Below are 17895 nucleotides of genomic sequence, written 5' to 3' on the forward strand. Positions count from 1 at the left end.
TATGATACACTCACTAGAGGACATCAAATCGCTCAACACCACTCTACAAAAAACCCAAACGTGGCTGGCCGAAAACCATCTGAAACTTAACTCACTCAAAACGGAATTCCTCTTAATCGCCCCCCCGAACAAAACTCACACTATCCTGGACTGGATGAAGCACCTAACAGCTCTTAATGGACAACCGCTCATAGTCGACTCAGCGAAGTCTCTAGGGGTAACACTAGACAATAACTTAAAGATGCAGAAACACATTATTTATTTATTTTGAAGGTTTTATATAGCGCGAACAAGACTCTTGCGAGTATCAGAGCGCTTTACAGGTCATAATTAAGGCAAGAAATAGTGTACAAAGAACAACACAATAAAAAATTACAGTGAATAGACATAGAGTTCAAGTGAATTTAGCTATGAGGATAGCTTTTACTTCTGTTTTGAAGGAGGCAGTGGCAGGGTTCATTCTTGTTGCACTGGGTAAGGCGTTCCATATCCTCGGAGCCATCCCCGAAAAGGACTGGTTATACGTTTTTTTATTGGAGAATCGTTGAGGTTGTAGAAGAGTCTTGGCACTCCTGGAGGCTCTGTTGCCCATGGAGAACACCAGTTTCTGAGCTAGGTATTGTGGGGCGTTGTGGTAGAGGGCTTTGTATGTCATACAAGCGAGTTTTAGGTGAATTCTGGCTTCAAACGGTAGCCAGTTGAGAGCTCTCAGGTCTGGGGAAATGTGAGCGTTTCTCTTAGAACCTGTGATGAGTCTTGCAGCTGACTTGATCAAAGCTCTTAGCGGGGCAGTCGAAGACCTAGGGAGGCCGCATAGTGTTACTGCTCCACATTCCACACGGGGAATTACTAGGGCTTGAACTGCTTGTTTGAAATCGCGTGTGGGCAGAAACATTTTTGGAGGGACTAGTTGGGTGGGTCTGAGGGAAGAGTATCCTCACTGGGGACTTCAACATGGTCAGGAATCCCCATAAGGACAGCGAGGGAGGCGAGTGGGCACAAATGGGAGCTTTTTCCAAACACTTTAAAAAAAACCTAGAGGACCTTGGCCTCTGAGATGCCAGATGGGAACAACATATGATGTACTCAGGGAGTACCTTTTACTCCCATGACCATAGGATAAATTCCTGTATTGATAACATACTCCTAAGTAACTCACTTATTGGCTGCTCAGTTCAGCAGAGATAGGGCATATAGCCTTCTCTATCTGATAGAGACTTCTAGCTGCAGATTCCTTACCTTTGAATGCCCAGGCATCAGGCTGGATCCGGAAACTTTTGCTGAGCAATACCCCTTGCACACAGCTTCAGGTGGCTCTATTCGGCTCCGCGTGACATCAGCAGCGTCAGTTATGACTTTGTGCCCATATAGGGGCCACCCAAGCGTGCATACTTCAGTTCTTTTCTTTCTGCGCCAGTCCCGGAAGAGCTACCCCTCTGCTGCTTTTTGGCAGGCTTCTAATCGACTTTTGTCGAAGTTGTTTCACTTCGTGTGCAAGGGATATCTTCGAGGAAGACAGGGTTCAAGCTGTGCGATGCTTGTCACCGCATGTCGGTAACCAATGCCCATCTGATTTGTCTTTGGTGTCTCGAGCGCGACCACAATATGAAGTTGTGATTAGACTGCCGAACCATGGCTCCTAAGACCTTGAGGGAGCGGGCGTTGAAGCTCCTCGCGGCCCGGCAGTCGACACTGTTCACTTCGCGGAGGTCCTGATGGAAAAAGAGGAGGTCGCAGGACTGCTCTCGGAGCCCAAAGTCATCTTCATCCCACTTGAGGTCCACGGGACATTCGCGCAAGAAGCGTAAGAAGAAGAAGTCCAAGCGGACTTCATCTTCGCCTCGACTGGCGTCCATCGTCGAGAGAGGTAAGGAGCACTGACGCTCCTGACATGGTTCCGCAGAGCCTGCGTCGACTTCGTGCCTCCTTCCCTTTCCTGAAGCCAGAGCGACTCCCACTCAAATTAGAGAGTTTGGAGCGGAACAACCCCGCTGGTGAACACTCGGGCCCCACGGGGTCGGAAGGGGCCCCATCGGGTTTGACGCCGTTGGCTCCGGCCACGGCGCCTGTAGGGCCTCAGGGATCCTATCGCAGATTTGGGTCGATGCCGGTCATGCCTTAGCAACCTTCCCCGATGTCTGACCCAAAATCGGGGACTTCGGCGCCGCCAGCCCCATCCCCAATGACACGGAGCCGGGACGACGTCCCTCGATGCCTATACCGACGCCGAATTAACCCGGAGGTTCTATGTTGTTGCCTGAGCACTTTGAGGATGTGCTAGGCTCCGGAGAGGAATAGGAGGGGTCTGTGGACCCTCTGGAACACCAGGAAGTTTCTGAATGCAACTTAGACTGGTATGGGGAACTTGGGGAGGTCAGTGAACTGAACACTTCCCCAGATTCTGGTAGGCTCTCTCCACCAGCGGTGGCTACGGAGGGGGTGGCATCCTATGCCATGGTGGTACGAAGGGCAGTTGAGGTCCTTGGACTGGAACTGCCCTCAGTGCAGGTCAGGACTACTCTTCTGACTGAGGTGCTTTAACCAGGTGCTTCTATATCCAAAATTATTTTGCCCTTCAACGAAGCACTTGGGCACATCGTCCAAGCCTAACACAGGAGCTCCTGTGAGTAGGGCAATTGCACGCCGCCATCACCTAGCTCCGGGCGACCCCAAGTTCCTCAGCCAACAACCCACCCCAGAAAGTTTGGTGGTGCCGGCCTCAATGTCCCAAGGCATGTTCCCTTCCACCCCTCCGGATAGGAATCCAAGAGGTTGGATGCATTTGGGAAGACGTTTTCTTCCTCCAGCCTGGCATTGCGGTCGGTGAACACCGCATGCTTATTGGGCCGTTTTTCCCATTTCCTTTGGAAAACAGTTGCACAAGTGCTGCCACAGGTCCCGGATGAGGCCCAGGCTGTGCTCTGCCAAGCAGTTAAGGATGGGAGAGATGCGGAAAAATTCACCATACTGTGTGTTTTAGACACAATGGATGTGCTGGGTAGGTCAATTACAACGACCGTGGCATTGAGACACCACGCCTGGCTCCGTACATCTGGCTTCATAGGGGATGTCAAAGCTAATCTGATGAACATGTTCCTCGAGCTACAGCCAGATCCTTGGACCTCTCCTCTACTCCTTGTGGCCAGTCTTCCTTTCGCTCCTTTCGTGGCAACAAGCTTGACAGGAACCACCTAATGGTACATGTAAAAGAATTACAAAGAACAAAGTGTTCCAATGTAAAACTAATGTCTCTAAACCGACTATAAATTGTATATGACTTTTCAAGAGCAATAGTGGCTGGACTATTTTATTCCAACTATCTTCTGGATCCAACTATCTCTGTCCCCATGTGGCCGTCCTGCCTGGGCCCTGCACCATCCCCGAAGTCACAAATAAAGAGCCTTGGCATGTGGCTCGACAGCTCCCTCAACTTTGTGTATCAGGCTACCGCGCTCTCATTAATCTGCTATGGATTGATGAGAATGCTTCGCAAAATTATTCCCCTTCTTCCTTTTGAGGCAAGAAGGATAATGGTCCAAGCTCTTATATTGTCCCGCCTGGACTATGGGAATATTCTGTATTTGGGAGTCCCCCAGGCCACAATAAATAAACTGCAAGTAGTTCAGAATTGTGCTGCACGGGTGCTCCTGCAGGTTCCACGTCGGCAATCAGCAAGGCCAGCACTGCGACAGCTACACTGGCTACCAATTGCTGCCAGGATACAATTTAAAGCTATGTGTCTGGCACACAAAGCCATATGGAAGACTGATCCACCCATTCTGCACCTACTTTTAACACCATATCTTCCCCATAGGACTCGACGCTCCAGTTCTTTATATTTGGCCACCATTAAGAAAACAAGGAAGGTGAGATGGGGACGACGCTCTTTCTCATCCACTGCTGCTAAGTGGTGGAACTCCCTTCCCCAAGTTATGCGGGGGAACAACAACCTGCTGACCTTTCGCAAGCTCTAAAAAACACATCTGTTTGGAATGCTTCCTGGGCTCTGCGGACTGATGCCGTTTTGCTTTTCTTTTCCACAAGCGCTACGAGGCCTCCGGGTAGTTAGGCGCTATAGAAATACTCTTCTATTCTATTCTATTCTATTTCTATTGTCTCATTAAGCTGCTCCCCTTTGATTTGGCTTTAAAAACTGTGCAAGATACCACCGTGTTCTTTATTCAAGCTTCCTGTCTCTTTACTTATGCAATTCTTTTAATGTGCGACTGTTTTAGTGGGATAGCAGTGTGGATGTGATTATGGTATGATTGATTGTTTAGATTGTGTTAGGATGCAACTGGTATGAGGATGCTTTAAGTGTTTCACCGCAATTTATCCTTTTGGGGTAGCCATACTTCCATTTGTTTTCGTATGGATTCAATTGGACTTCTCGTGGCTAGTCTTCCTTTCGCTCCTTTTGTGGCAACGTGCTTGACAGGACCACCTAGTGGTACATGTAAAAGAATTACAAAGATCAAAGGGTTCCAATGTAAAACTAATGTCTCTAAACCGACTATAAATTGTATATGACTTTTCCAGAGCAATAGTGGTTGGAATATTTTATTCCAAATATCTTCTGAATTTCCATTATCTCATTCAGGTGCTCCCCTTTGACTCAGCTTTTAAAACTGTTCAAGATACCATGGTGTTCTTTATTCAAGGTTCCTGGCTCTTTACTTACACAATTCTTTTAATGTGCGACTGCTTTAGTGAGATAGCAGTGTGAATGTGATTATGGTATGCTTTATTGTTTAGATTGTGTTAGGATGCAACTGGTATGAGGATGTTTTAAGTGTTTCACCTCAATTTATCCTTTTGGGGGAGCCATACTTCCATTTGTTTTCGTATGGATTCAATTGGACAGAATACATTTATGTTATTATGCTAATTGTTTTGCTCTAATATTCATGTATATATGAACAAAGTAACAAATTCAGTAAATGTTTTGAAATTGTCACATTTTGAAGCTAATAAAACGTTTTTGTATCTTCCACCTCTGAGTGTTTTGTTAGGCACATTCTTTGATGTTCTTGTGTTTTTGACTGTGCTCCCCGGACTGAGATTTACCTGTAGTCATTGAGAGACGCATTGCTCTCTGTTCTATTCATAGGCAGGTGACACTTTTTCCCTTCCTGTGGAGGGTACCGTTTCTGGGATTTCCAGCCACGTCAACCTTATCCCAGCCACCGTCCTGCACAGACTGCCCAAGCCATGTGAGGTCTTCAATGCAGTGCATTCCAATCCAGGGAATGAAGGCCAGAAGTTGTCGGCCACACTCCCCTCTGCAGGACCATCCTACTCCGGTTTGTGGGCGAATTCAACATCATCTCCTCCACTGGAGACCCATAACATCGGACAAGTGGGTATTGCAGATCGTCCAGGAGGGCTATTCTCTGCCTTTCCTTTCTTTACCTCTTCCCATTCTACCAAAACAGGAACAGCAGATAAAGGATCTTTTAAAATTGCTCCAAGAGGAAGTTGCAGCTCTCTTGGCCAAAGAAGCTATAGAAAGGATCCCGGTTTCAGAAGTAGGCAGTGGCTGTTCTTCTCACTGCTTTCTGATTCCAAAGAATAACAAGATGCTACGGCCCATTCTAGATCTTTGGACCTTCAATCTCTTCCTCAAGAAAGAAAAATCCATAATGCTCACTCTGGCTCAGGTCTCATCTGCCCTAGATGAAGAAGACTGGATGGTAGCATTGGACCTGCAGGATGTGTATTTTCACATGCCTATCCTGCCGGACCACAGGCATTACCTGCGGTTCAAGGTAGGCCATGAGCACTTTCAGTTTACTGTGCTTCCCTTCGGCTTACCAATGCATCTCGGGTGTTCACCAAGGTGATGGCTATGGTCGCAGCTCATCTGTGCAGGTCAGGGGTGTCAGTCTTCCCCTACCTCGATGATTGGCTGTTGAAGGCATCCTCGCCCCAGACAGTTGTCTCCCACCTTCAGACTATGGCGAACCTCCAGCATTTGCTGGAGCAAGTATTCACAGACAACACCACCGCCATGTTGTACTTCAACAAGCAAGGCAGGGTGGGGTCATTGATCCTTTGTCGAGAGGCTCTGCGTCTCTGGACTTGGCTGTAACAGCAGGGCATAACCCTGGTGGTGCATCACGTGGCGGGTTCTCTGAACGCCAGGGCAGAAGAACTCAGCCATTGATGCTTAGCAGATCATGAGTGGTGTCTCCAGTCGGAGATGGCGTTAGATCTCTTTCAACAGTAGGGAGAACTTTGGTTAGATTTGTTTGCCTCTGAAGAGAATGTGCAGTGTCAGCAGTACTGCGTGCTGGAGTTTCCAAGGCGGCGAACACTTGGCGACTCCTTTCGTCATGAGTGGAGCTCAGGCCTGCTGTACGCCTTTCCGCCCATACCCAGGGTTCTGAAGAAGATCAGGAAAGACCGGGGCCAAGACATCCTTGTGGCTCCGGATTGGGCGAGGAGAAGCTAGTATCCAGAGCTTCTGAGAATGAGTGTCGATCCTCCGATCAGGCTGTCCCTTTTGGAGGATCTTCTGTCGCAGCAGCAGGGGAGGATTCTCCACCCGAACCTGCCATCCCTGCGCCTCCATGTGTGGAGATTGAGCTGCAGCAGTTGATAGCTTTTGACCTTCCTCCCGAAGTCTGTAATGTTATTCTGGCGGTCAGGTGGCCTTCCACCGAGACGGTATACGCCTGCCATTGGCAGAAATTTGTATTGTACTGCACTGAGAGGTCTATTGGCCCTCTGTCTGCTTCTCTTTATACGGTCCTCTTGTTCCTTCTGACCCTTGCGCAGCAGGGCTCTGCTTTGGGCACTCTCAATGGTTACCTTTCTGCTATGTCTGCATTTTTTACAGTTGCTAGACCAACCTACTCTCTTCAAATCTCCTATTGTGCATAGATTTCTAAAAGGGCTGGTTCACTTGTTTCCACCTATGCCCTTTCGTATGTCACAGTGGGACCTTAATTTGGTCCTCACCTACCTGATGTGTGCTCCACTTGAGCCCCTGCATAGGTGTCCCCTTCAGCTTCTGACCATCAAAACGGCCTTCTTAGTGGCAATTATATCGGCCCGGTGGGTGAGTGAGTTGCAGGCGTTATCTTGTTCGCCACCTTATCTTATGTCCTTTCAGGACAAGGTGGCACCAGGGCTTCATTTTTGCCAAAGGTTGTGAGCCCATTCTATAAGCGTCAGTCCATCAATTTGCCCACCTTCTTTGCTCCCCGGCATCCCTCTAAAGAAGAGGAGCGTCTCCCCTGTCTGGACCCAGAAAGAGCGTTGTCTTTCTACCTTGACCGCAACTAAAGAGTTCTGGGTGGGGGGGCGTGGCCAAGATGGCGAGGTGAGCGGACGCACTCTCCGCGAGCTCCTCCGACCTCCGGCCCCTGAGCCCTGAAAACACGCTCATCCCCCCCCCCCGGTTAGCGACAGTTTGGTGGCGGAACTGCTCATCTACCGACGACCCATCGCTGGACGGGCCCTGGTGGGCGATCTGTGACTGGGGGCCTCGGAGAAGCGGCGGCTCCGAAAGCGTGGCCTGACCGAGGCTCTCGCCGCGGTGTGGAGCCGAAGACATCGGGCCCAACGCAGGGAGACCCTGAGCGCCCACGCAACCCGACGCCTGGTCGACAGCTCCGGCAGACCCCCGAACGAGTGCAGAGTGGGAGTGCTGCCTCGGAGCTTCTGAGAGCACTAACACCGGGGGCCCCACTGAGCCGGGGAGAGCCCTCACGCGAGGCCGGGGACCCGGCCTACCTCCGGAGATTCTGGTCTTCCGACCGCTGGCCGGGCCTTAGAGAAGCGGCCGCTCATCACGCCATCTACGGAGATTACGCTGCAGCGGCTGCTGGTTGAGGAGTGCTGGACGGATCGCCTGGCGGTGGGGATTGACGACAGGGGTCAGGTGCCCCCGGGAGCCGGCCATTGCGAGGCCCCAAGGCTGGATGTTTGCTCGCCCTGAACGCCAGTGGACGACGATCCGGCTAGCTGAGGGTCCCTGCACCCGACGGAAGAGGATCGGAGAGGACCAGCTGAACCACTGAACGCAGCAACCGGAGTGAGGCCTTTACGCGAGGCCGAGGATGCGGCCTACAGCGGGAATGGACCGAGCCCTGTCCCGATCCGGACCCACCCTGTAAGACGGCGGGAACTTGCGGCGGTTGGGACAGCTAGGGAGCCTCCGGTGCACGGGCCTACGCCGACTGGCGAGGCCGAGCTTTGTACCGGTAGGGCAGAGGCTCGACGACCACCAGGGAGAAGCTGCTGAAGTCGAGGAGGCCTACTCCCCCGCACCGGGTCCCGACACAGGCTCCTCGCTGACCCCAATGAGACTAAAGACTCGACGCTGTAGTGCGGATTGCGGTTGAGGAGAGACCGTGACGGCACTGAGGTGCGGTTGGACACTGACCAGAGGCCTCGGCCCGCAAGGGCGATGGATCTAACAGTCCCCACGACACCGAAGGGATCTACCCACGAGAGAGACGCATTGCACCGGGAGGGCTGGGGACGCCACCCTTTCCGGATACTCACCGTCGTGAGACCATCGGTCGCCCAGGGGCGCCCCTCACTGGCGCCGACGCCTCCAAGATGGCGGGCAGCAGAGGGCCGAAGAAGGGGGACCGAACGTTGCCTGAAATGCTGAATAAGGGTCCCTCGAAACTGGACAAAGGGCTCCAATCGCCAGGCTCCTCGAGAAGCCCGCTCGATGCAGAGGATAGAGAACCCCCGGTCACCAGGTCCTTCCTCGAACCTCTATTTAGCTCCCTGCGCGAGGACTTTCAAGCGCTTAAACAGGAGGTGGCCGGAGAAGTCAGAGAGGTGCGGCGTGAGGTGGACAGCCTTGGCGAAAGGGTAGCAACCATGGAGGGCGCCGGTCACACCAGGGACGAGGAGATTGAACACTTGCAGCAGGAGGTGCTATGTCTCCAGGATCAACAATTGGATCTTCAAGCGCACAACGAAGATCTGGAGAACCGGTCCAGGCGAAACAACATACGAGTCAGGGGTGTACTGTCCAAAGAAGAGGGTGAAGACATTGCCAGCTACTTGCAAAGTATGTTCAGAGAGGTGCTGGGAGTACCGGAAGACTTTCCCATCCGGATAGACAGGGCACACAGAGTGGGCCTAGCGAGGCGGGCCCCTGCGCCACCGCCGGACATTCTGGCCTTCCTGCCGGACTACCCGCTTAAGGAGCGCATCATCCCAAGGAAGCACCAGTTGTTTCGCTTTCGGGGACACCAGATCGCTCTTTTCCAGGACTTGTCCACAATCACTCTTCAAAACCGCAGGTCTTTCAACGTCGCAACGGACTTTCTGAGAACCCATGCAACACAGTACTCGTGGGGACACCCCTTCCGGCTCATATTCCGATGGAATGGCACCCTGCATCAGCTACGCTCCCTTCAGGACACGTGTGAGGTGTTGGGCATCACCGCATCAGACGACGACCCGCCGACGCCTCGTCGTAGACGAGTCTCCAGGGACGGCTGGCAGCGAATTCCGGACCGCCGACCTTTTGCCCCAGCTGCCCGCCCGGACCCTCCCACCATCCGGTCCGGCATGGAGAGGGCCGTGCAGGAGGCAGCCAGCGGCGCCGCCACCAACAATGTGGCGCTCACAGCCTAAGAATTCTCCGGGGGGAGAGTGATGCAGCCTTCAGTGACGCAGGTTTGGGGTACCAGGGGGGGGGGGGCGGACGGGAGGGCAGTGGCCGGACGTCCACTACAGTAACTTCCTACAGTCCTGTCCTTCAGGGCACGGACTGGGACTATGAGTACTTTGCCCTTGTTGAGGGGAGGGGGAGGGGGGAGGGAGGGACTGTTGGGGTTGGTTTTGCTGCTTTGGGGAGTTGGGGTTGTTGACGGGAGGGGGGTGCTGGGGGGGGCGGGTGGGAGGGCCGGGGGTTCGGGGAGGGTTGTCCAGTGCACTGTCCAGGTTCTGATTGCTTCAAGGACGCTTAGATACCGTACCCCGCTCGCATGGGGACTTCTCGCTCTCCTTTACTCTTCATCCTATGCCTCCTGACACCTTTAAAGTGGTGACCCTGAATGTCAGGGGTCTGAATAACCCAGTTAAAAGGAAAGCGGTACTGTCACTCCTGGAGAACACGCATGCAGACGTGTGCCTCCTCCAAGAAACTCACCTATTGGCACATGACACCCATAGGCTACGCTCACACAAATTTCCAACGCAATTTTTCTCTTCTTGTTCCACTAAGACAGCGGGGGTGGCGATTCTGGTGGCCAGACACTTTAAGGGGGACATTCTTCACAAACACACAGAGCACAAGGGTCGGCTGTTGGCTTATCGGTTTAGGATCGGGGGAGTTACTTATACGGTGGGGTCCTTATACAGCCCTAATGATCAGCAGGACCGCTTCCTGCGATTAGCCATCGAGGAGATTACCGCCTCGCAGGATAAACACATTATCCTCGGCGGAGACTTTAACATGGTGTTTGACTCTGCATTCGACAGATCAGCGCAGCGGTTTCCACAAGTCGGGGAATTCACCGCTGGATGCAAAGCTCGGCTGTCGGAGGTGGGCCTACTTGACCTCTGGCGCCACATGCACCCTACAGACAGGGAGTACTCCTACTATTCCCACGCGCACAAGACTTATGCAAGGTTGGACCATCTCTTGGTCATGTCCCCGGTACGGGCATTGGTCTCGGAATCAGATATGGGGTTGTTATCACTGTCAGATCATGCCCCGGTCTCTGCCACTCTACGCTTGCCCCCGGCGGCTACGCCCCCTAGAATTTGGCGCCTTCGTGACACCCTACTCCACAGGAAGGTGGTAGTGGACCGCATTGACGGCGTGATTCGGGAGTATTTGACCCATAACGACAACGCCGACGCTGCCCGGGCGACGCAATGGGCCGCCTTGAAGGCGGTACTCAGGGGAGAATTTTTGGCGATCTCCTCGGCCAACAACGCAGAGCGTCGGACCAAGAGGGAGGAGCTCACTCAGAGGGTCCGCGAGCTTGAACAGATGCATCGTAGGACGGGGGCTCCTAGAATCTGGCGGCAGCTTACGGTAGCGAGGAAACTCTTGGCGGTGCTGGATTTGGACCGCGCAGAGTATGCGGCCCTCCGCTTACGTCATACCTATTACACCAGTGGAGACCAATGTGGCAGACTACTGGCCAGTAGGCTCAGAGTGGCACACCAAAGTCAACTGGTGAAGGAGATCTCTGATCCGTCGGAGACACTAGTGTCGGAGGACGCCCACATAGCGGAAGAATTCCGCAGGTTTTATGCAGACCTCTACGCCGGCGACCGTCCAGACGCTGTGGCGACGTCGGCATATCTGGCTTCGGTCACTCTTCCCTCCCTAGCCCCGTCACAAGCGGAAGACCTGGATAGGGATATTCGTATAGAGGAGGTGATCTCGGCCATCGCCAGGCTTAAACACGGTAAAGCGCCGGGCCCGGATGGGTACACCCCGCTTTTCTATAAAACGTTCTGCACCATACTGGCCCCGATTCTCACCCGCCTTTTTAACTCCTTCGCTGCTCCAGGAGCCATTCCATCGGACCTCCTGAGGGCCTCCATTACAGTTATACCCAAACCGGGGAAGGACCGGAAACATTGCGGATCGTACAGGCTGATATCCCTTCTGAATGTGGATTTGAAATTATACACGGGAATTCTTGCGGCTCGCCTGGCTCCTCACCTGCCCAATATCATCGACCCCGATCAGGCTGGGTTTGTCCCGGGGAGGCAGACGGTGGACAACACCAAGAGAATTGTCCACCTCCTGGAAAAGGCGTCCCGGACCCCCGGGGAGAGAATGCTGTTAGCGGTGGACCCCGAAAAGGCGTTCGACCGGGTGCATTGGCCCTATCTCGAACGGGTCCTGATAAAGGCAGGTTTAGGCGACAAGTTCCGAACCATGATTCTTAATTGCTACAGACTGCCGACGGCTGTGGTCCGCGTGAATGGGTATAACTCCAGGAGCTTTGATATCGAGAGGGGCACCAGGCAGGGGTGCCCTCTGTCGCCCCTGCTCTTCGCGCTATACATGGAGTCCTTTGCCCAACGGGTCCGTGACAACCCCATGGTGACCGGGGTGCGGTTCGGAGGGTTTACACACGCTATCAGCTTATATGCGGATGATGTCATATTCTCGCTTGAGGAACCTCGGACGGCCCTACCGGGCTGCATTGACGAGCTGACCTCCTTTGGCAAAGTTGCGGGGTTTAAAATGAATATGGGAAAGTCGGTGGCCTTAGACATCTCTCTTACGCCGACCACTAGAGCTCAATTGCAAGACCGATTCCCTATGCTTTGGTCTTCGGAAGCGGTGCCCTACCTGGGGATTCAACTGGCCCCCACCTTACCAGCCATGGTGACGGTGAACTATACGACGCTGGGTGCAAAGATACAGGAGGAATTGGGACGCTGGAACCGCGGCACTTTATCCTGGCTAGGCAGGATAGCCACTATCAAGATGACGGTCCTGCCCCAGGTGCTTTATCTGTTCCGGGCCTTGCCACTCCAACCTCCGGTCGGATGGATTCCACAATTGCAAGCAGACCTCTCACGCTTTATCTGGCACGGCAAAAAACCCAGAATGCGCAGGGCTCTCTCTATGTTGGCCCCAGAGGCAGGGGGATTGGGAATACCGGACCTCCGTAAATACTTCCAAGCAGCTCAGTTACGCTACCTGGTAGAGTGGAGCAGATGGGAGTCTGACAGGCTCTTCCAGGACCAGGCAGTGGCGGGCCGGCCCCTCCAAGAGATACCATTTCTACGTTGACCCCACCGCCCCAAGAATCTGTATGCTTCCTATGTCACGAGGGTGCCCCTGCGAGTCTGGGACACTACCAACCTTGCGTACGATCTTACCTCGTTTCCATCTCCGCTCACGCCCTTAGTGGACAACCCGGACTTTACTCCGGGGATGGAGAAGGGAGCCTTCTCGCACTGGAGGCCGGCGGGGTGCCGCACCCTTTGTCACCTATATAGTCCGGAGGGAATTATCTCCTTCCAGCAGTTCCGGCAGGAGTTCTCCCTCCCCGAGGCCGAGAGACATCGCTACCTGCAGGCGCGTCATTGGGCACTTCAGCCGCAGGTACGGGAAGCGGCTGACAGACGGTTCTCCCCGTTTGAGCACTGGCTTATGACGCGGCAGTCAGATTCGAAATTAATTACGGACCTCTATAAAATGCTACAGCCACCCTCCTCACACTTCTACAACCCAGGGAGGGAACGCTGGGAACGGGAACTAGGCAGGTCACTGAGTCAGAAGGAATGGGAACAGATCTCCTACAGGGCAAGGCACTCCGCATACCATATGGGCCTCACGGAGACACTAACAAAGGTTTCTACCTATTGGTATTACACGCCGGAACGGGTTCATGAGCTAGACCATAGCAAACAGGATACATGTTGGAGGGGGTGTGGACACAAGGGGACACTGACACACATTCTTTGGGACTGCCCTCTGCTAGGACCCTATTGGAAAGAGGTGCTGGATGAAATTGACACCCACTTTGGCATAGAATTACCACGCTTTCCTGCATACACCCTGTTAGGGCTCCCGAATAGACTGATGTACCCACTTAGGTCACACAGGGGCAGACAGATAGCCATCGCTCTGGGATCAGCGGTTCAGAATATTTTGCTGCACTGGCGCACAGAAACAATACCTTCTATCACGGGCTGGCTCCATAGATTGTGGCATGTGCTTGGGATGGAGAAGCTGTCGCTCACAGTAGCAGGGGACGCTGAGCAATTTGCTGACATCTGGCAGCCGTTCCATTCCCTACTGCTCACAGAATTCAGAGAAATCACTTGTCCCAAGTATTTACGTCTTCTGCGGCTCACGGGCCCGATGCCATAGACCTCTGAACCTAACTAGTCTGGGGACTTTGGGGCGGATCGGTGCACTGGACAGAGGGAGGGGGGAGGGGGGATGGGGCTTTGGGAGGGGGGGGAATTGTTGGGGTGTTGGGAGGGAGTTTGGAATGGGACTGTTACGACATGTTGCTACGATGATTTCCATTTTCTGCCGCAACGGACTGGCCTACTGGAACTGTCGAACACTTCTTGAAGCACATAAGTGCGGCCTCTTCCGCTTTGATACGATGCATCATACCTTTGTATGTTTCCCATGTGTGTTGTGGTCATTTAATAAAAATACCTTAAACCTAAAGAGTTCCGGGTGGACAACCAAATCTTTGTGAGGTACATGGGAGCAAAATAGGGAATGGCAGTGCAGAAAAGGACCGTTTCTCGCTGGGTCATTCTCTGCATTAAGATCTGCTATGGCCTTGCAAATAAGCAGCCCCCTGTGGGATTAAGGGCCCATTCCACCAGGGGAAAGGCTGCGACTATGGCCTTAGCTCAGGGTGTCCCTGTGCAAGACATATGTAAAGCTGTAACATGGGCATATTTGCACACGTTTACAAAACACTATTGTTTGGATTATCAGGTCCGCAGGGACGGGCATTTTGCTTGCTTGGTCCTGCAGGACTTCCTAGTTTAGCAAATTCATCCACTGCCCACCGCTGGGATGGTATTGCTTGGGTTTCAAATTCAAAGGTAAGGAATGTGCAGCTCGAAGTCTCTATCTGATGAACACGTTACTTACCTTCTTTAATGCATTATCTGGTAGAGACTCTAGATGCAGATTCCTTACTGCTCCACCCATGCCTCCCCGCTTTGCGGACTAATGTTCAGGGCTAGGGTTATTCCCCCTTTACAAGGCCCTAGTTTTGGACACAACTACGTCAGTTTCTTCGTGGCTCTGCGCTACTGGCGTGTAAAATACAAAAAGTACTGACTTCCGCGCACCTGGGTGACGCCTATATAGGTACAGCACCGTCATAACTGATGCTGCCGACACGGACGACTTCATGCAGAGCCGAAGGTAGGTAACTTGTTCGATGCTTGCATACCGCATTATTATCGTGTAGCCCAAATGCGTACAGTGGTCCATGCTGGATTTGGAAAAGAACAGGCGGGGAATAGCTCAAGCAATAGTGCGTAGGTCCCTTTGGGGCTTTGTATCGTTAAATAGACGCAGTATGCCACCTAATGCATACCTTGGCACCCCTGTTTCCACAACCCTCAAAACCTGGGACTCCTGTTGATTCGAGTGGACCGGTACAATACCCATCCCCCTCCTCTCCTATTCATTACAACCCGGTCTTCACTCCTGCTCTGTAGGTACGTGTCTTTCATAACTGGCGGGAGGGAGGCTGCCTGATTTCCAACATATCTGATATCCCTAAATCTTTCTCCCAGTGCAGAACCGCGTTCGCAATCCCACAGTCTGAGAGGCTCCAATAAGAACAGATCCTACATTGGGTAACACACCCCACTTTCCACACAGGAGCCACTAGAGCCAAAAACATTTGACTCATTCTTTCCCAAGCTCATAGGTACCCAGGGTACCATCTCTGCTTTATACAAACTCCTCATAGTGTAGGATAGACCACAGACCTGGAAACACAATCAGAGATGGGAACACTCATTAGGCATACGAAGCACGTCTAAACAGTAGGATAGATTAAGCATGGGACATACACAAGTGTTCCACATCTACTTTAGAGAGAGAAATCCACTACAAGGTCTGGTACGGCTGGCACTACACTCCCCACAGTCTACACCATATGTACCACAACATATCTCCTTCTTGTTGAAGGGGCTGTGGCCCCCATGATAACATTCTTCATATCTGGTGGGCATGCCCAGTGATGCGCCAATCCTGGGGGGTCTCCAAGTTCCTACAAAAGGTCCTGACATACCCGCTCCCCTTCACACAAGAGGATGCTCCTAGGCCTCAAGCCCATCACACTGAAAGAAATCACGAATGGCACCTAAGCCTCCAGTGCTTGGGAGCCACAAAACTAATGATAGCCTATAAATGTAAGAAGTTGGCTTGCTCCACCGTCTACCCAGTGGTACCATAGACTATGGACTTTGTTGCCCATGGAACGTCTGACGAGCAGTATGCATGGCACCCATCTAATTTTTATACTTAAATGAAAAACGCTTTGTGAACACCTCAGTAGCAGCCTGTCTAGTTTAACTCTTCGTCTGCGCTGTAGAGCCCTGGGCCTTTAAAGCTCAGAATGCAGCGAGAGCTCATGCCTCGGTGCGTTACACCCAGACCTGTGATGTAGAGGTGGTACCGGGAAGCCTGGGGACTGGCTGACTAGCCATGAACAGCATTTTAGAAGTGGATCACTGTCATGGAGAGATTATACTCTGCAAGTTGATGGTTCACAGAGTTTGGGGGGATAGAGGGGTGAAAAGAAGGATGGAACCTATATATTCACGATAGCATGCTTTCAGCTTGGTTATGGTGCACTCTGTAAAGGCAATTTGCCTGATGCCTATGTTAGACCCCCATACTTATGTACAGGAGGAATACCTTTACTTTCCTTTTGACAACCTATAAATGTTAATAAAAAGATTTAAACAAATAAATGCCTTTTAAAGAGTTCCCCTCCTAGTAACCTTAACCGAATCATGCCAGAATGCTCCCATTGTTGGTGCAAAAACAGCCCTCCCCGTCCTTACCTGTTTATTTTTTAATGGTATGGAATGATCAAGCAAAGCTTTATATGTGATCAAGAGGAGACCCCGGGAACCAAAATCCATGGAAAATTCCTGAGACACCATTAGGTGCCCTATTCTAAGCAAAATAATCATGGATCAAAGTTCTCATGTAAACTAATGTTTTAAGGCTAACGCAGATAACCTGCCTGTAAAAGGTGTCAACCTTCCCTGGCTCTGAGGAAACAATAGGCCAATCAGCTAGGCAGGACAACGCAAGTTGTCAGGTGTTAATCTGTGTTGGAGATCAATCCCTTCCTTGTAAGTGAGCCTGTCTCCAGTTATTACTTTTTATTTACTCCACAGACTTTATCAGTGACCACTCTTTTTGTGCCATTGCTGGTCTTGGCTATGACATAGCCAACAACCTTAAGGGAACCGCTGAGAGATTTGTATTTCTCAAACGCATATCAGTTACTGTGTATCAAGTGCAAAGTCACACGCCTGAGACAGGCTCCAGCTCGAAGTGAAGCAACAGGGTTCTGTCTGAAAGATAATTAAGAGGTTTCTTGATAAAATTCATCTCACTGACTGATAGGAAATCACTACTGTTGCCCTTTCTCAAATTTAATTTAACGAATTGGTGGTTATTTTCCCATTACTCTGGAGTGACAAGATAAAATGTACATATTGTCATTCTGTGTGTTAATTGTTTTTTAAATCCTCAGACTTCTCAGTCTGCTTTTCGTTCATCCCATCACTAACAGCTACAATAAGTAAGACCGTTTTCAATTTTTTTTGTCCGTGCAACTGGATTACTCATTTTAAAATGATTGCTAACCTCTGCATAAACTGTTAAGTTTTGTAACTGAATCCTCATCTTTGTATGTGATGTTGTTCATACCATCTTAATGTTCACACATGGTCAAGTATTTATTGACTCATATTTATAACTTTCTGGTTCGTGCTTAAGTCTTTATTGTTTCCACCATTTTAATTTAAATGTATTTATTTATATTACATTTTATTTTTATTTATTTAATATTATTATTATTTATGCTATTTTCAGCCACCATTTTTGTATATTGTAGCTCTATAATATGTGTGGCTTTAAAGGTGCTTCACTCTGCATATACATTCACCACAGTAGACACACCAGCAATTTCTTGGTTTGATATCACAGTTGTGTGTGGCCTCTCTGAATACGGTTAAATTCTGACTGTCCTGTTTACGGTCCAAACTAGGAGGCAATGCCCTGCGTCAATGGTCAGGTCACCACAGAGGCAAAGACCTTTCATCAGTCCTAGTCAGCGAGGCAACAAAGGCTCTTCTGAAGAGGATGGAGCTAGGCTGAAAAAGACTTCCTTTTGCCAGCAGACAGGATATGATTAGCATTGTGAT

The 17895-nt window shown here is 51.2% G+C and overlaps 1 protein-coding gene across 2 annotated transcripts in view; it reads left to right on the forward strand.

Moving 5' to 3' along the window:
• The window catches only part of POLR3D (RNA polymerase III subunit D), a 200826-nt gene that overhangs the window by 86326 nt on the left and 96605 nt on the right, over positions 1-17895 (forward strand). The window lies entirely within an intron of this gene.

Source organism: Lissotriton helveticus, chromosome 11 (assembly GCF_964261635.1).
Source record: "Lissotriton helveticus chromosome 11, aLisHel1.1, whole genome shotgun sequence".
Lineage (NCBI taxonomy): Eukaryota > Metazoa > Chordata > Amphibia > Caudata > Salamandridae > Lissotriton > Lissotriton helveticus.